The 20328-nt window shown below is 38.4% G+C and overlaps 1 long non-coding RNA gene across 1 annotated transcript in view; it reads left to right on the top strand.

Annotated features, from left to right (window-relative positions):
- Positions 1-19521, top strand: part of LOC119716957 (uncharacterized) — a 28102-nt gene extending 8581 nt beyond the window's left edge. The window contains exons 2-3 of the long non-coding RNA XR_005265828.2: positions 12143-12230; positions 18995-19521. This is a non-coding gene — a long non-coding RNA (uncharacterized lncRNA). The remainder of the gene's footprint in view (positions 1-12142; positions 12231-18994) is intronic.
- The last annotated feature ends 807 nt before the right edge of the window (positions 19522-20328 follow it).

The raw sequence follows: 20328 nt of genomic DNA, 5'->3' as shown, positions 1-20328 counted from the left end.
ACCTTTGCTAAACTATGTTTAGTGTTCATAAGCAAAGTAGGAAAGCAGGTCTGACATTTATTGGCTTTGTACAGCTTTTTGCACGAGGCTCTGAAGTAGCTGAAGTGTGTAGGCCAACCTTATAACTCATGACATCATAAATTTTCAAATGCATCAGTAGTGATAGGTTATTTAGCTTCAACCTAGAGTCAAAAGTTTCCATGATCACTTCCTGTGGCATTTATTCTTCATACCCGTTAGATTTCTAGCTTACAGATTTTAAAGCAAAATAAAAGTCATTCTTCTTTCACACGCTGCTCATAAACTTACAGCTTGGTTTCTCCAGTGAAGAAAGGTATCTATGGGAAAAGACTGGGCTTGTGAGCACTGTGCAATTACTGCCGAAATATTTGTCATACTTGAAGGTAAGCAAGTCTTTTATATAACATGCTGCTGGGACTGCATTTGGTCACTTACGAGGTCCATTCTAGCCCTACTGGAACGTTCTGACACAGGGCATTCAAGGACATTTGTACTGGAAGTCTGGCCAGTGAAGGAGAATCCAGTTTGAGTCACTCAAGCCACAGTTCCCTTGAGGCTGCATGGCCACGTATACCCCACAGCAGCCCAGAACTAAGCATTCTGGCACTTATCGTGGAAAACGTCTATGCTTTAACTTTCTTGGCATTAATGGCCTTGTGCTCCAAGGGAAGGCCTGTTTCTCCAGGTGTCTCGCCTACTAGCTGTGTTACTTGAAAATATAATTTCCAATACAAACTTCCAATAAGGAGGGAAATGTCTACTGGGCTATTAAGCCAGCCATGTGATTCATTTGTTTAGCCAGACTGATAGAAAATATATCTGTCAGCATTTACTTAGACACTTATACATTCAGTTTTTCCAAGTGACATGGAAATATGATTGTAATATTTGAACTCTGTTAAGAACAGCAGTTTCCTCAGAGAATGGGGGCAAACTTTCCTAACTGTTTTTTCCTTTTCTTTGGTTTTTTTTTTTTTTGTTTTTTTTTTTTTTTTCACCCAAAAATACATACTTTAAAGGTCCACTGGGTCATTAAGGATGTCTTTATTTTGGGTTTCCTTTTGACTGAGCCCTTTATAAGAGATGATGTGTGGTTTTCCTTTAGAAGAAGAGGAGTTTTGTGAGTAGTTAAGGGCAAAAAATTGAATTTGTTAGTGGTGCATTCCACACTTTTATGACTAAGCCTGTAGCACATGTCTGTGTTACTGGTACATAACATGATACTAAATCAGCCCGCATAACTAAATTGCAGCATACCATTGATTTTAGCCTCTAATAAAACACATGCATGGGTTTCAAGTGGTTTTAATTATCTGTTTATTATTAAAGTGTGTTTTCTCTGCTGTATTTCTATACAGTTTTGATGTAAGAAAGAATTTTGCTTCCAAAGTTAAGCTTAACTGTATTAGTGGAGACATTTTTGGACCAGGCAAACAGCAAAAAATTACCATTTACAAAACTATTGTTCTTTAACTTCAACCTCTTAAAAGTGCTACAGAAATTATATCTGAGAGCTGGTGTTTGGGTTAAAATAGTTAAAGTTCTGACTGACTGCATGATAGAACTATATGGTTATCTTCACAGAAATTAACCGCTTCTTGAGCTGAGGCCAGAATGATCTGTAAGCCTGACTAGCAAACTACTGGGAAAACAGTTCTCCGCCTCATACTCTCTTCCTTTCTCTTGCTTTTTCAAAAATTCTTGCCTCTGTGATTCCCTGTCCTCCACAATTTATTTGTTGATATGTTTTTATTTTAACTAACCTTTCTCTGACAGGAGAACTTTAACTCACTCCCATTACCCCTTTTGTCTCTTTCTGATCTTGCACAGCGCAGTATGTCTTGGTAGCCTGGATGACTTCCTGCACCATGGATGTGTTTTCTCCTCCAGTTTTGCCATTTTGCTAAGTAATATTCCACAGAATAAATCTACTTAATCCCCATAACTTTTTCCAAATCTCTGACTCATGCCTTAAGCTTTCCATCCTCCTGTACCCACTTCTCAAATGGCATCTCACTGACATCTTCAAGATGAACTCAACAAAGGTTTCCTCTTTGTCTTGCTTTCTCTTCTTCACACCAATTTTCTCTCCTTTTTACCTGAGGCACAGATGTTACAGTGGCTTTCTTCCTCTCAGAGTTCAGCCTTCTCCAGTAACCTCATCCCTTGATTGCTCTCTTCCATTTTATATATTGTTCTTGCTATTGGCTTTTGCCATTTCTCCTTTGAGTGAAACCCTACTTTAGTCTATCCCATAGTCACCTTCTTACACTTGTCTCTCCAGCGATTGCTGTTATTAAACATTATAAAGTTAAACATTATAAAGTTAATTATAAAGTTATTACTTTAATTTATAAGCTCACTGAATGAAAAATTAATTTATTCTCCTCTGGTTCCATCACAGAAGCTCTTTTGGACAATGGTTTTTTTTTGTATTTTACCAAAACAGTGATTGCCAAAGCCTTTTTGAACCTTTTGACTATGTATTTTTATCCTGCTCAGTATCTGTCATTCATTTTCAAGTTATTGGCTCACAGTTATTAACAGGAACATACTGGCTCTCTCAGCAGTTTATACTCACATAATAAATTTTTAACAAGTACTTTTGTTCCTTTCCCCTCTTTGTTTATTATGCTTAGGAGGAACTACTCACAAACAATTATACTCAGCTTCTTTACAGTCTTCTCTTTCCTTTATATCTGTGGAAAAAGACAATTGCTATATTACTGGCCTGCAGATATGGTTGTTTATCACTAGTCTTGCTAAAATAACACAATATGTTTTAGTTTCTTTGTACTTATTTATCTGAATCTATTCCTTTGTCATATCTTTAAATGATCTTTGAGTCAGGACTGTGTTTTTTGTACACTGTTCATAGAAATTTTCCTGTGATAAGGTCTCAGTCCAGGAATAAGGCACCACTTCATTTCAGAAATAATAATAGGCATACCTTAAAGGCTTAACTGAATTTCAGCTGTATCTAAATGCACATAATTGTTAATAAACCAGACTCCTATTTTTATAAAATTGTTTGAATTTAAGGCCTTTTTCAGTAATTTACTCTTCTTTGTAATTAAAGATAGTGAGAAACATATGGTTACCCTTTTTGATCTGAGCAACTAGACATATTTTGAGATTTCATGTGTTATTCCCATTGGATGGAGAAATTGATGGAGTAAATTTTCTTTGATGTTTATTTCTAAGAAGGTTTATTTCTAAGAAACGAATTCATGCTTTCTTAGAACCAGCAGGACTTGAGCTACCAGAAATAACACATCCTCCAATCAGCAAATAACACACCCTGTAGACTTCTCCTAGGGCATTGGTTCTTTTTATATCTTCAGACTGTTTTTGGAGTATTGCTGCACTTCTGAGTTCGAGGTCTCTTCTACATACTCATAGATCTATTCATGTGCAAGATAAGAAAAACTACTTCTCTTTATTTGGATTTGTGTGTTGAGTTTGGAGGTTGTTGTTATTTGAGCTGTTTGCCTACATGAAAGGGTTGAATGACTTCTTAAGACTATTATAAATAAACAGCAAGTTCATCACTGTCCCAATAATGCAGCTATATTTAATTGAGATTTCTTTTAAAAACTATATGCACATGCATTTGCAACATGATCTGTAAAATCCTGACAGAGAATAAAACTATGTTTGCATTTTCAGCTTTGTAAACCTCTGAGAAAAACTGTTTAGCTCAAAAATATAGAGGATTTTTCATGGAACACTGGAAATTCAGCATGTACTTTGAGAAGACTGTAGTTTTAAGTGGTAAGAAAAAAAAATAAATCATACAGTAAATCTGTAGGAAGTCGTTTGCTAACTAACTGTGATATTTCAGGATCTCCCAGAAACGCAGCCAGAACCTTTGCATGTACCTACAGGTTTTGTTGGTTTGTGCATTTGGAAGACTTGGTTGTGGCTATACGGTTACTTCATGTTGATTTTGTGGTGAAGTGAAAGAAAGGCATACCACAGACTTTATTATAAACTATAAATAATGTAGTACAGGCCTTGTTAATCCTATGTAAGAGCCGTGTTCCTTTTACCCACATGCTCTATAGCTAGTATTTTGCTGTCAATTTTTATTAGCACATTGTAACTACAAGCTATCTTATACAGATAATAAGTGATGATACGTTAAAGAATGCATAAGGCATTTTTGCCAGGAAAATATTTTTCACTTGCATTGTGTTTTTTTTTTCATTGCTCTTCCAATTCTAAATTTGTTTGCATATTCTGCTATAAATATCCTGTATATGATAACTTGTCTCCAAGCAGTTAAAAGAGGCAGTCTTGCTATTAGGAGAAAAAGCTAATATGGAATTTTATATAAATACTGTGGGACTTCATATATACTTTAGCTCATTTTCCTGAATCTTAATTCATGTTGAGATGCTCATTGCTGCTTTAGCAATCCTACTGGAGCACTGTCATTTGGACTTTTTTATTTCCCCATAAATTTTCCACCTTTGCTAGTGCTGACAGATTAAATTCAGTTCTACCAACACCGAGATCATAGAATCATAGAATCATTAGGGTTGGAAAAGACCTCCAAGATCATCTGGTCCAGCCATCCCCCTGCTACCAGTATCACCCACTAAACCATGCCCCTAAGCATCATGACCAACCTTTTCTTAAACACCCCCAGGGATGCTGACACCACCATCTCCCTGGGCAACCTGTTCCAATGCCTGACTGCTCTTTCTGAGAAGAAATGTCTCCTCATTTCCAACCTAAACCTCCTCTGGTGCAACTTGAGGCCATCCCCTCTAGTCCTATCACTAGTTACCTGTGAGAAGAGGCTGAACCCCACCTCCACTCACCTTCCTTTCAGGTAGTTATAGAGAGCAATAGTGTCTCCCCTGAGCCTCCTCTTCTCCAAACTAAACAACCCCGGTTCCCTCAGCCACTCCTCACAGGACTTGTGCTCCAGGCTCTTCACCAGCTTCGTAGCCCTTCCCTGGATATGCTTCAGGGCCTCATTGTCCTTCTTGTAGTCATTAGCCCAAAGCTGTATGCAGTATTCAAGGTGCAGCCTCACCAAGGCTGAGTACAGGAAGATTCTTTGACTACAGGAGCACAGAAATATGTTTCCACAGATACAGCAGTGATGAATGTGCTCTGCCTTGCTCTTGAGATGGCTGTTTACAAGCCTGCTCTAGCCAGGAAGCCAGCTGGCTCTGTTAGTGCCTCAGCTGGTCAGACTTGCTGAGAGGCACGGAGAGTGTTTTGGGACTGGTGCTGCCTGATGCAGCTGTATGGGCTTCTGAACTGCTCATAACTTGTGCCTACCAAACTCATGCCTGTTTGTCAATACATAATCAAGGTTAAGATTTTGTGTTTTAACTGCTGTGTTTTTCACCTGACAATGTGCAGGCCACTGGCAGATTTTCTTCGTTCAATCTTAGTTCAGGGCAGATAGAGTGGAAGGCACCTGCTACAGCTGAATATATGTGTCCTGAAATGATACGTGCAAATTTCTGTAGCCCCATGAAAACAAAACTCCTTTTTCAGTCTCATTTATAGTATAACAAAGTAGTTGTTATAAACTGTAACCTTTCAACACTGATCCTGATGAATATACAACAAAAAGATAAGTTTTTTTTTTTTTTTTGAAGAAAAGCAATTGCAGTGAACTAACTACAATAATACCTAGCTCTTGTACAGTTCTTTTCATCAACTGATCTCAGAGCACTTTAGAAAGGAGATCAGTATCATTACCCCCATCTTATTCATTGGCTTCATTTTCCTACAGTGCATTGTCTTGATTTGCAAAATGTATACAAAACTCTTTATATTCCTCTTTCAGATCTAATGTGAAGTGGGAGTTATACTCACTCTGGCATGAGAGGGTGCTTTTTGCCTTTCACATCCTCCAACCCCTACGCACACAGACCCCTCTATTTTTTTCTGACTGAGTGGTTTTGCAGAGCAGAGATCAAAAGGAAATTTATCAGTATCTGTCTCCCTTCAGACCATTGAAGCCAGACTTCTGACAACTGTGTAGCAGCAGCCCTAAAGCTGAAAGAGGCATCAAGAACAGGGAAAGAAAGGGGAAAAAAAGAAAAGTCCCATGGCTACACTGCCACTGTCAGATTATGGAGGAGTAAATCGCAGTGCGAGCACCCACAGATGCTTTGAAGGTAGGGTGCCAGATGCTGGGGACAGTGGCCTCACTTGATCATTGGTTTGTCCAGTTCAAAAGACTTCAGTGTCCCAAGCCCCTGAAGACCGTTGAACTCTAAAGTTGAAACAGCATCTTCTGATGTTACAGATAGTTGTGGTTAAAGGTGAGCCAAAGTGCTTTAAACACATTAAACACCTTAAAATCTTGGACCATTAGCGGAACACACATGTACAGTCAAATTTCAAATACTACATTAAAAATGCATTTTAATCATTTGTATCATTTAAATACAGTCCTTTCTTCATCTAACTACTAAAAGCAGGACAATAGAGTTCAAAATTTCTTCTGGTAAAAAAGATCTTGTATAAATGCTACAGTGGGAAAACTGGAGCAAAGACTTAAGAGTTACTAGTCTGAACTTTTCCAGACTCCAAGGGATTTGGGCTAGGAATTGTCTGAAGTCCCTTGCTTAACTATTCAGCCAAGACTGCCGAGGTGATATTAGACAGCACTGACTCTGTTTAGCTAAACCAGAGGAAAAGAGTCAGTGGATCCTTTTATGTCAGATGTGCTCAGTATTCCTTCAACGGTATCCTCTATCTACCATACTGCAAGGGCCTTCACCAAAAGCGCTAGGGAGGGCTCTGCTTCTGCATTGCTTTAAATAATCATGTTAGGGATGTGATTCACTGATGAAAGAGAAGCAGATAAATCCCTGAGCTCTGAACTTGGAAGGCAGAAAGAAATGATGGATGAACCTTCTGCATCAGCAATTCAATAGGGTTCAGATAATGAATCAAATATTTAGCTGCTTATCCAGACCCGATCCCCGAAAAACTCTCCAAACAGCTATATCTGATACTGGGACTTCATCCAGCTCCCTTTGAAATCAATTAACAGACTCTCACTGACTTCACCAGGGAGGAGATCAGGCCCTGGGGCTCAAACAGGTTTGCTCTCATGTGTGACCTACAAATTCTTTTTGCATTCCACCTAAGGTGGGGACAAGACTGGCAGAACACTAGTCTAAAGACAAATCTCCAGTTGAGGAGAAATGGGACAAGTGAAAATGCCAAGGACTGTAAAAATACTCTGAGAAAACCCCTGGTGGGGCACTATTATTGTGTATTTCTTTCCTTAGGTAGAGTTTATTCAGTTTGAGGAAAAAAACAGATTTATTCTAATTTTGACCGTTCTGGTTCACCTCCATCAGTTAAAAGCACTATATTTCATTGTGAATAGGTAATTATTTTGAACTTGTTGTCTGAAAGGCACATTTTATTAATGAGTAGGATCTGAAAGAATCTTTTTAAAAAAGAGTCAGATTTACCTTTGAGATAATAATGGCAAGCATACACAGTAAATTCTCCACCCATGATCAGGGAGGAGTTTAGAGGTTCCATATGGTGACTGGCACCAAACAAAAGGAAGCTGGTCAAAGAGGTTAATTAATTGGGACACATCCTCTCAAAGTTTTGCTCTGTGTCATTACTACCCAGAGATACTCAACAGGATGTGGTTACATTTCGTCTTCTTGGCATTTCAGAAATGTATCTGAGACTGCATTGTTGAGCCCTTTTCAGATTTAAGAGCTGTCAGTCCCAATACTTTTGTGTGACAGTGTAAATGAGAAAAGGATACATGTTTATATGGAGGCTGTCAACATAGCATTTACAGCAAGGAAAGAACCTCTACATCTCTAGGAACTAGACTTTTTTTTTTTTTTTTCAGGGAACAGTGTTAGTTTTTTAATCCTTTTTTTCTTTTTTTCTCTCAGAAAATATAAAACATTTCTAACAAACATAAAAAACGGGTTCTATGTTGAAATTAAATATATATTGCTCATGTTTTTCATGTACAAAAATTCTATTTTTTTATGAAAAAACAGGCTCTAATGAACAAAATTACACTTTCTAACAGGAAGAAATGTCATAGTAAGAAAATGAGCCAGTTCTGCTAGTAACTCTTTAGATCTTCATATCTACATGTGAGATATTCCTGGGTTCCATGATTTTCCTTCCAAATTGACCTTGCTAATGTGAAGGGGTGGAAAAAAACACTAGTTGTGCAGTAGCCAGGAGACAGTTGCCAACTTTTTAAATAAATTTCTCAGTCCCTAAAAACCCAAGAGCACAAAAAGCTTTGAGGATGTGAAGCCACAGGTCTCAATACGATGGTGCCATTTTAAGCCAGCATTATCTGAGCATTAAGCTTATCAGGCACAGCTGACAAGAGCTGTTTTAATGATAATGATCTACCTAGTCTGGCCATACACAAGCTCCTTCTGTGTTGACTTTTTCTTCCAGGAGCACAAGTCACTCTAATATAAAAAGACTAGATAGAGCTGTGGCAATAAAGAGCACACACATATCCCAAAGCGTATTTCTGGCCCCTAGCCTGCAGCATGCAAATAGTTTCATGAGCTTCTGTGGAGTGACTGTGGTGTCTCTGAAAGTTTTGGGGGAGGTAAAATTTAGTATATGCCTGTACAAGGAGGCATAAATGCCATCCAGAATTGGGTCTGAAACATTTTTAATATTTTTTTTTCCATCTATTACCTTCCACTTGAGTTAAATGTAAATGGAAAACAGACTAGTCCGTGTTACCTGTTTTTATAGCTGTTTTCTGGCTAGGTTTGTAGCCTGGTTCTCAGGCACTCAAGGAATGTTAGCTGGACTCACAACACTGGAAAGCAACAATCCAATGCAAAACATTTCCCTTTATAATTGGCAAAAATCATGGCAATATTTCCATTCTTACCATCTTTCAAAAAACAACTTCATGAAACATAATTTGAGACCCTAAATCACATGGTACAGACCTTGTAATGGTAAAATAAAAAATGAAAAAATGCAAAATTAAATGTTCTTTTACCTATGTTGAAACTTAGTTACTGTTTCTGAAAGGTGCCACATATTTTTCATTTCCACTCAATTGTGGGTGGTTGTGATGAAAGAAGTTTTCTTGAGAAAAATGCAGACCTTATATTGGTCTTGCTAAATGCATTCGCTTCACTCCTTCCAATGCAGAAAAAAATATATAATAATAATAATAAAAAAATCAGGACTTGAAGTATGTTTCCTTCTGTGGCTCTTCATTTGTCTCCTCTGAAAGTAATCTAATATTGGTCTTATCAGTAGCAGGTTACCCCTCACGTCTGGATCTGTTACTTGTGGTACAACATACATAGTGCTTGAGAAGGCAAAGCATGCCTGACAAGCCACATAAAAACCGCAGGAATGTCACAGGGCTTTTTCGTTAGTCTACCTTTGTCTGAAGGAATTGGCCATAAATCTCAGTGCCTTCAGTGTGCCTACCCAAAAGTGATCACTGTGAGGTGAAGTTTGGCAGATAGCACATCCCACTGGTGTCAAAGGCTGTTTGGAAAAAAGTCTCCTGAAAGTGGGCATAAAAAGAATGGTTTCTTCAGAGAGCTGAACAACAGAGACCTCAGGTAAAGAAACCAGAATTCACAAGAACGATTAATGGAGCTCTTTGCATCCTAAGTCCAAATCATGAGTACATGAGGCACAGTTGATAATCAGATTAAGAACAGTTTACTGTCAACATCCCAATACTTAAAAAACATCATCCCAAATTCCTCATTCCCTAATGGTGTTTGCCACAACATAATGAAGCTCTCACTCAGACTGTTTTGGACAAAAGATGTTTGTAGAAAACCACTTTATGTTGTGGATAACCTCACAGGAGGATGTTTTCTGCTTCCATTTAATTTAGAATGTATTCAAAAAAAAAAAAAAAAAAAGGAGCTTTGGGTTTGCATCAGCATACTGGAAATCAGCTCATGGGTATAAAATCTTGCCTGTTTCTGGATGTTATCTGGGGAGACAGTGCTGACACTGAAGTTTCAAGCCTGATGTAACCAGTTATCAGATGTCTAACATTTTTTTTTTTTTTTTTGTCTAATATGTGCATATAAACTAATGCTGCTGCAGTTTTGCTGATGGAAGATACTGTTTCTGAAGTACCCACATATATCTTTCAGAAGTCATCAAAATCCAGCACAGAATACAGATGTTCTCTATATTAATTAATTAGTTTGTTCAAAAAGCTTTAAGCTTGTAGCTACAAATCACTGGGACAGTTTCTTGTAATGAAATGTCTCTGTTGATATTGTTCCTGCTCCCTGGAAAGGCATCCTAGAAGACAACTACAAGTAAAGAGAAGTTACATTGAAAATTGGAAAAGTAAAACCAGCATATGTGGATGGAAGAATGGCAAAATTACGTATTAGGCCCTTGCTTTTGCTGTCTTCAGCAGGCCATAACCTGAAGTCCTTGTTCAAATCTTATTCCCCTCTTTAAACAACAACAACAAAAAATCATTAAAATTAAAAAGTAATAAGTAAGTGAGGAATCAATTAGAAGGCTGATCAGTATTGGGTGCATGAGTTACCACGTTTTGTAATTACCTAACAAAGTAACCCTCTTCCTTTCTTCTTTTGGCCTTCTTTGCTTATGACTATAACCAGCATAACTGTGATGTGTTTGGAGAAAGAGAATATGCTGATTAACCTCTGCATTTGGTTATGGACCTGAAGTAAACTTAGAGCAATTATCTATTCTAGTAGCAATATATCTTTGAAAGACTCCCTGACACAGCTGTTTCAAAACAATAACAAACATGTATGGCTTACATCTGAGATTAGCTCTTCTATCTCTGAGAAATGTTTCTGGAAAACATTTGAGGTGGAACAGCATAGACTAGCCGTTGAGGTTTTGTGGCAAAACATGCAAGAAACAGAGTTCAGTGTAGTGATTACAGTCACCCACTGATTTGCTCCAATTTCTTAATTCCTTATTCCCACATGTAGAATTGAGGTCTTTAGGAAATACTTTCAGAAGACATGAACTCTTATTTTGCCAAAATAAGTGGACGATGTTCAAGGCTTTATAACTTCTTGACAGAAGAAAATCCTTCCCCATAAACCAGATCCCCTGGGACCAAGCACTTTTGAAATATAAATCTTTCTTACCTGTCTAGCTGAGCACTGAGCTTTTCTGGAACTCTGACCCTGTGATATTCTAGGGATAATGCTCTAGAAAAATAACAAGTTACAAATGTACACCTCTTGTGGCTTAGAATGCAAATTCATCCAGGATAAAATCCAGGTTGTTTATCCCTTAAAAATACATTTGCCTTTTATCTGAGCTGAAGAACTATCTGGTAACTCCTTATAAATATCTGTCAAGGCTGTTAGCCTTTGTTTCATTCTATATCAACTGAGAGATGCTTTTATTAGGAATGCCTTGCTTACAGAGGGATCACACAAACTTCATATTATAACAGTCAGAGTCTCTGCTTCTTCTCTGGCCCCATATCATCTGACTCACTGTATTTGTATATATTCTTAAATATTTTATAATTAGAACATTAAAATGACTGGGGACTTCTAAAATTTTGGATGATACTATACTAAGCTATCACACTGACAAACCTTGCACATCCCTTATCCTGCCCAAACATAGCTCACTGCAGTACACACGTGCATTAGATACACACTTATTTGCACACATTTGCAACATGTGCACTACATGCTGACAGTGACATTATTCCATGAATACGGATTTAGGCTCCTAAAGAGGCCCTTAAGTAGAATTACAGACTCCCTATCTCTTAACTTGCCACCACCTTTGTGTTTTCAGTTAATGAACTGCATCTTTCTTCCCCTCTCATTGCATGCGTTCTTTTAAATACCACTCTAAGTAATTTAATTCTTGAACTGGCTTTGCAGTACTGAGCTCTTGATTTCATTTAAGGGGACAGATGACAAAACATTAGCTATGGCTCTACTAAGCTTTACGATTTTCTCTCTTCTGAGATACAGCTCCTGAAGTATTGTAGATGAAACCTTCAAAGTAAAACCAAATGACGACAGTTGTAATAAAGATAAAAAAGGGAGGGAATAATGCTTAAATGGCAATATTTTAATCACAAAGTATTAACATTTATTATTTCTATTTTCAGGAGAATGAGATAGTTGCCAGAGGTAAACCAGAAAAGTATTGGGTGATTTTACCTCATATAACAAAAGCAAGAGACAGACCAAAATCAGGTAAGTACAATCTTGCAAACATACATTGGTTGTCATCAATTTATTAAAAAAAAAAATCAATACCTTGACTTTACTGAGGCAACAGAGACATTAGTTTTATGTATATGTGTAGTCCATAGATGTAAATTAAAAGTTTATATCTTCAGCTTTAATTTATACCTGTACGACTTAAATTCTTATGTACACAAAATACTCATGAAATGTTTGGGGTAATCAAATTTCTTGACAAGGAATTCTCAAAAACTTTTGAATTACAAGTATTGGCATCCATTAATTCAGATACCTTTGAGGAAAAAACAGCCTAGTGAGTGTAAAACAAATCATAAACCTAACAAAATAGTCTGCTGAAATAACAGCAAATTACTACTTTTTTTTTTTTTTTTTTTTTTTTTTTGAGTAGCTGCTTTTCTGGTACCTGCATTTCCTTTCATGTTAGAAATTAGCATTTTGGCTAAGGTCAGTATCCAAAGATGTTAGCATCATCACAGGCAGCATCAAATCCACTGAAGGAGTCTGTCACAGTTCCTCTCAAAGTGTAAGTCCAACTGCTTAAAAGTAATACATCTCTGAAAATATTATTTATTGTTAGATTTACTAAAGAGGGGACCTATAACATACTATGGGTTGCTAAGACTCACAATGTTGCTTCTGCAACAGGTGATTTATATTCCCATGGAACTCAAATGCACTTGGAGATCATATGGAGAGCATCTGAGATCAGCTGGGAATCATTAGGTACCTTGCAAGATTAGACCCATGTGAGGTTGTCCCTAGAATTAACTTTTTTGCTCATCACTAACCAGTTCTACCTCCTCTTTTTTCTTAATCACTTTATTTGTTTCAAGGGGACTGATAAGACCCTTAAGGAAGTCCCATAATGATACTAATTAATTAATAATTGGTAGCAATTTGGGTGTGTTGGAAGAGCTGACCTCGGATAATTCATGCATTGTGACATGATGTACTTTACAGTGCCAGCAGCAGAAACAGCAGGAGTGCCATCCTCCAGCTGCCAGAACTAATTATAAGCAGTTTGTCTTTCCTTCAATGGCAGATTCTGTTTGTTTCACAACAGCCAATTTAAAAGTCACTTTTAATATCATCATCAACAAAAGAATACCTGGAAAAAAATGTGCTCACTTTTGACCAAGAAACTTTAGAATGATTTGGATTTCCATGGCTGCTTTTGTTAATTGAAACAGTGAACAGAAGGCAAAAAGCAGATGGAAAGTCTCTCACAGGAAAATACAAAAACTGGTATTGCTTTTGTATGACTAATGTGGTGCTAATACGTTAGTTAACTCAGCAACTTAAAATGCAAAGTCACTTTTTGAGGCTCTTATATTCTACGACCAAGCTTATGACAAAGGACCACAGGCTATGCTTTCTGTGAAAATTACATCTACGTTAAGTCTTAGTGGGAAGAAGGTGCTGAGAAAGTCAAGTGGTCTTACAGAACTATCCCAGTGTTCATTAAACTAGAAGGTAGCTCACTGTTATGAATTCTTTTCCTTCCTGTTACTCGATGCACTTACACACTCACCATTAAAACCCCATCTTAAAATTTCATTCTTCCTCTATAGTAAGGTGAAAAGGTTAATTCCCAAGGGACTAATCCTGTGAGGTGCTGAGCGCTCTCAGCTCCCACTGACTTCAAAGCTAAATATTTGGTTCACATGAAAGCCTCTTTAATTCCCCATTACTGTAAGGTATACTTGTATACAACAGTGGGAGCAGTTGTCATTATAAATCAGACAGTTTATCAGGGGAGCTATTCTCCAGGGCAGAGCAGATTCTAACACACCACGACATACTTTATTTGTTAGCCTCAATTCCGCAGGAATTTTATTCAGGCAGACACCTCAAGGCATGCATCTTTTCAAAGTGTTTAGGCAGGAAGCGAAATTCAAATTAGATACACTTACGATGCAAATGCATTATTATTTAGCTCAAAACGACTGAGGCTCAGGGGTCGTAAATCCTGCCATAAAGAGATCTTTCAATTACCTTCTGTTCAGTGAATCAGAGAAGAGGAACCCTTTCCCTGGCTTTTTCATGCAGAACCAATTTGACTCCCAAACAAATATCAATCACCATAATACTCTATATTTTGGCCTCTATATAGACGTAACTCCAAGCTGTTTTATATGGGTTTTTCTTTCAAGATGGTGTCAAACCAAAACCTTGCATCTTTAGTGTGACTGAAATCTGAACCCAGTCTTGAATGACTCCTCCCTTTGTGAGCTGTGCCAAAGCTCCAGAATAAAGGATGTTGGAAACCCAGAGTCAGATCTAGATATGATTTTCTTTCCTTTAAAATTTCATTTTTTCCTCAGCTCATCCCTGTCCTTCATTCCAAGCCAAACTGTATTACTCCTTGCTCCCTAATTTTTTTGCAGTGTAACTTTGGTGGCTCACACTTCCCTTCAACTCCTTGCTTGATGTTTGGCTTTCCTAACAGTCACCCAGTTGCCTCTGGTTCTCCTGCCTTCTTGTCCCCAGATGTGTCAACCTGTTCTGCAGACTACCTGCCCACTGGAGATACTGACATTGTGGTCATTCATTATCCATTGTATTGACCACAGTGTCCATCACAGACACCTTGAATCCTTTCATTAGTTACTCTTATTCCACTGCATCAAATTCACAGTTTTTCCCCTCAGAACCCCACGAACCCCTCCTTTCCCTTGGTTCTCTGTTTTTATGCTATGCTGAACCCCTCCTGCTTGCCATTCATCCAGTTACACTGATCATTTCCACCCATCTCCTCCCCAGCACTGTGACATTTTGCATAGAGTTTTATTGCATGAGACACTGTGAAGTTTTTATGCCTCCTCCTGCTTTGATCTTCTGGACAGGTATAAGAGCAACATCTCTTTACATAGTTCCTCAAAACGTGTGTGAATTCCTGTGTCCAAAGACAGAGCATTGGCTGGGAGTGTCCTAGTAATGGTGAAGTGCTTGTAGTCAGCATAAGGTTTCAATCAGTACAGTTCTTGGCATCTATATCCACATGCTAGATTGTCTGTGGGAAATTTCAGTTTTGTCATAGCACAGTGATGATTGTATAAATGCTGGTTTAAAGCTTCTGTGTGGCATAAAATAAAGGAAATAAATGTCTCTTCAGATACGCAAAGACATCACAAAAAAAAAATCATAAAAAAAACAACACAACTTTCTCTGACATGGAGAAATTGTAAGGTCAAGTTCTCAGTTCCTTATGGTTAAAAAAATATATATCTTTAGGCTCATATTTAAATACTATTTGATGCCATATTTATAGCAATGCACATATTCCAACAATATTTTATGCAACTATATATTGTATGTATGTTCAGTAGAACCACATTTAAATATATCCTCCCAGAGAAACTTGCTAGTTCACAGGCATCAAATTAAAATTTTGATTGTGTTCTAAGTGTATGCATGTATCTTCTCACATGCAGAATAAATAAATTGCTGTGTTTTTCAGCGTATTTTAAATGGAAGCATGCTTTTTAAAAATAACGGTGTGGCTGCAATGCTGGTGAAGCGTGCCAAATAAATATCTTCAGAGACTGCAGTTTTCCATGGGCTTCATCCAGAGACTATTACTTTACATCAACTATTAGAGAAGAAGTATGGGTCCTGTGGTTAGGGAATAGAGCTATGAGTCCAGAGGTCAGGTTTCCATTACCCACCCTGCTGGACCTGCTGCTTAACCTCAGGCTAGTCACCTGATCACTTTGTAACTCAGTTTGCCCATCCACAAGGAGGGCTTAATCTTTCCTACCTACTCAGTAGGAAAGCTCTGCGGTGTATTTTGCTAATGTTCATAAAGTGTTTTGAAATGTTTGACTAAAAAGCAAAGCGCATCTCTTGTGGTTGTGTTTTTATCCACAGAACTAGTACTACCTTTACAGTCATGATACAATAAAACTAAGCCCTAATGATAAAAGTGGTTCCCATAAACTTCCACATTTTTTTCTTTTAGCTCTTCCTCCTTTTCTGTCAACTCAGGTGATTTTTTCCCCCTTTTTTAGAAACTAAAAAGAGAAAGGTCCAAAATAAATTAATTTACTTTACAGAATTGCTCACTCAGTTTCAACCAAAGTGAGAACAATAACAACAACAACCACATTTTAAATGAATTGCTAAAGTAGTCCTTTTGTAAATTAGGCTTTATGAGTATGTGTGGTAAATAAATACAATGGAAGCAAACGCATAGCCATAGCTTAAAAGATACTATCACTGGTTCCTGAGTTTGTGCAGGCCTGCTTAGGTCTTTATCTGTGATTCCACTATCTAAACAAAAGCTTATCTTTCTGTTACTGTTCTTATCTTGTTCGTCAGTCAATTGTTTGCTAAGTATCTCAGTGAACAAGACCCAAACGAAAATGGCTGTTCATGTATAATTTGTTTGGATCAGATTAAATTGGAAAGAAGGTAAAAGTGAGAGACAGAGAAAGTAGAATGGTCGTTACGAATGAGTAGCGGAGGTCAAAATGAATTAGCAAACATTATGTTTGAAGTTTTCTCTTCCTTTTGTCTGACTTTTCTGAGTAGTTTCTGGCAGAGGGTAGCTATAATAGCATGTCCAAAGGAAATTCTTTAGCTGACGTGAATTTGAAATGTCTCTTATTATTGTAACGTAAGAAAATGTCTTGGGAAGAATAAAAGGGTCTAACACAATTATGGCTAACATAGTTAGCTCCCTTTGTCACACTGTTGCCTGCTGACAATTCTTCCAGTGACTGCTATTACTTTCTGTTCTACCATGCATTTCTCATACTGATTCATTTTACTGCTGTATCAGTGCAAGTCTTTGAAACTGATCCTACATCTTGCAACTCCAGAGGACTCTGGAAGGGAGAAACTAGCCATGTTAAAGTCCTTTGTTGTTCTGGTTTTTTATCACAATAATACCTGTATCTGAGATTTAGACTCTGTTTTGTTCAGAAGCGGCACTATCTTATGACTTTATTTCAAGTAGATAAGGTAATCAAAGGATGCCTGGGGAATTAAAAACCTTGCAGGACGTCATAACTTGCCAAAGGCACAGCATGCCAGCAGCAGCGGAGCCAGGACTCTGGAGTTCTGTTGTGCTTCAGCAGCATCCGCAAGCTGCTAGTATAGGCATGTTTCCCACTTCTCGCTCTCTCCTCAGCTCTTTACTTCTCAGTAAAGAGAAGTACTCAGCAAAAAGAGTACCCTCTCAGAGATCTAAATCCAGAAGAACAATAAAGCTATTTAGTTGATCCCCCTTCGTACTACAAGATGGATAATTTTGTTAGGGGTCCTTCCTCCACTCTTTCTGGCCTGTTTTTTAAGTCAGACTTGTTCATTTAAAACAAAAAATGAAGCCACAAAAACCTTATGTAAACTCGCACCCTTACATTATCTTCCAATGGTTACTGGCTCCCATTTTTAAAAGTGCATGATTTATTTTCATTTTGAATTTGTCAGGTTTCAGTGTCCAGATGTTGAGCCTTGTCGTATACTTGTTTGATAGAAAAAATCTCCAAACTAAGTGGATGATTTTGAATAGTCCTATGCTTCTTTTAGATAAATTAAAAAGATTTCTGGTCTTCTGCATAGATCTTTGTAGCTCCTTTCTTTACTTCTTCCACCTTGTCAGTATTTTATTTTAGTAGAATGAGACTCAAAACTTGGTACAATATTATTCTTCTGCAGCAGCTTCAGAAAGACCACATACACTTGTAATACTTCCCTTCTGTTTGGATAGTCTTCTGCTGACACGACCAGAGATCTTGTAGCCATGTCACATTCATTTAATTATTTACCCTGATGATTAACAGTAGGGAACCTATTTGTGTCTCATACCTCTGTCCACATAGTTTCGCCAGCATCCTGCTGCCAAAAGATACTAATATTTCTTGATGATTTAACCACCCCATTTAACCAAATCCCCTCCTCCATTGAGTTACATTTTCTGCCATGCCAAACCTCACATCTCCCTAAGTCATCCAAATTCTTCCTTGCTTAGACCTTCACCGATTTCCGCAAACTCCACAGCTGATTTTTCATCCCTGTTGTGAGCATGTCCAACAAGATGTGATCAGTGCTAGAAGCAGGAAAATTTTACATCAGAGACTATTCAAAATTAAAAGTCCCAGCCATTACTTCTACCTGTCCCCAAAATCTTTCTGTGCTGTACAGAAAAGGTTGGAAAAGGGAAATCACTAGAAAACGAATGGAAAGAAAAGCTGTGTTCTTTCAACAAACTTCGCAGTCTACTTTTATATGCTCTACATATATATATACACATATAATTTCCAGTAGTGATATGCTTCCTTTTGTTTACCCATTTAATGGAGACATTTTCAGGATTATTCAGTCCATCATGTGCTTTGAGATTCTCAATTCGCAAAGAAATGTAGTTACTCATTCTCAATTCATACAAAATTAAAAAAAAAAAAAGATGCCCCCATGCTCCCAGAGTGATAAAATCAAAAGTAATATTAAACACCCCTCAGACCACAAAATGCCACCCTAAAAACTCTGAGGGGACCTCCTCTGAAACTCCATGATAGTTAGCAGATAGACATATCCACCAGCACGCCCTGTTTCATTCTGTGGTACCTGCCAGAAGGCTCATTAGTAATAAGGAATTAGTAATAAGTAATAAGACTCCTCTGAGAACTTTTGAAGGCCAGCAGCTCTCTCCCTAGAGTCTTCCAGCAGAAGATGACATAGTATAGCTTTTTCAAAATGCTATGTTTCGCATCAGAACATGAATCTGACTTCTTCTTCCTTGTTTACAGAGTCATCCCAATGCAGAGGACTTTGAGGCACTGCCAGGCAGGCTGTTCCTACAGGGAATATTGTGCTATGGGGGTGTGCATATGTGGAGCACTGCTGGCATTGCATGGATGGGACCAGTGAGTATGTCTCTGCGTGGCCTTGGTCTAAACCAACTTGTTCTGTCAGAAGGCTTATATCACTTCTTAAAAGTGAATATTGATAACCATGCTGGAAAAGCCATGGATTTGTTGGTAGGACATCAAACATCCCATGTGAATCCCAGCCAGAGTGCATCAACTTTTGCTGACATATTTCTTGGCACAGGGCAGGATGCGGCCCTTCACACAGCAGCCCCTTCATTACTGAGGCTCTGGAACATGTCCAGAGAAGGGCTACAAAGCTAGTGAAGGGTCTGGAGCACAAGGCCTATGAGGAGCAGCTGAGGGAACTGGGGTTGTTTAGTTTGGAGAAGAGGAGGCTCAGGGGAGACATTATTGCTCTCTGCAACTACCTGAAAAGAGGGTGTGGGGAGCTGTGGGCCTCTTGTGGATAACTAGCAATAGGACTAGACGGAAAGGCCTCAAATTGTGACAGGAGAGGTTCAGGTTGAAAACTAGGAGACATTTCTTCTCAGAAAGAGCAGTCAGGCATTGGAACAGGTTGCCCAGGGAGGTGGTGGTGTCACCATCCCTGGGGGTGTTCAAGGAAAGGCTGGACATGGTGCTTAGGGACATGGGTTAGTGGGTGACGTTGGTGTTAGGGGGATGGCTGGACCAGATGATCTTGGAGGTCTTTTCCAACCCTAATGATTCTGTGATTCTATGATCTCATGTACAGGCCGCAGGCCCGGCGGTGCCAGTGAGGCCCTGGCCCCAGCCCTGTGTTCCCAAGCGGGCGGGAGCTGCAGGGCCGGCGCTGCGGTGCTGGGCTGCCGGGCTGCCTCCGAGGCTGAAGCCAACCAGAGGTCGCTTGAAAGCCGGACTTGCACAAATAAATATTTTGTGTAGCTGTTATGATTATTGTCGGTAACTGTCCCCATTGTTCGGGCGCGGGAATTCCTTTGGTCTCATAAATACTAAACCAAGTCCTCCCCTCCCCCCTTTAACTGTCAGATAATTACACAGTTGGCTTTAGAGTTTAACTTGTCAAAGGAGTTTCATTACTTTGTTCCTTTTGGGCAGCTTCCACTATTGTGCTTTCTGAACACTAAACAGAACCTATATTAACTGTCAGTTAATTACACACCGTTTTTCTTCAGTATTTACCAGTCAAAGGGGCAGGTAGGCTGCAATCCTATCATCTCAATCACTGTCTCTGCTCACAAAAGAATCAATAAAGATGAGTCACTTAGTGT

The sequence above is a fragment of the Anas platyrhynchos genome, chromosome 4, assembly GCF_047663525.1.
Source record: "Anas platyrhynchos isolate ZD024472 breed Pekin duck chromosome 4, IASCAAS_PekinDuck_T2T, whole genome shotgun sequence".
NCBI lineage: Eukaryota > Metazoa > Chordata > Aves > Anseriformes > Anatidae > Anas > Anas platyrhynchos.
This window is presented reverse-complemented; position numbering and strand designations above follow the sequence as displayed.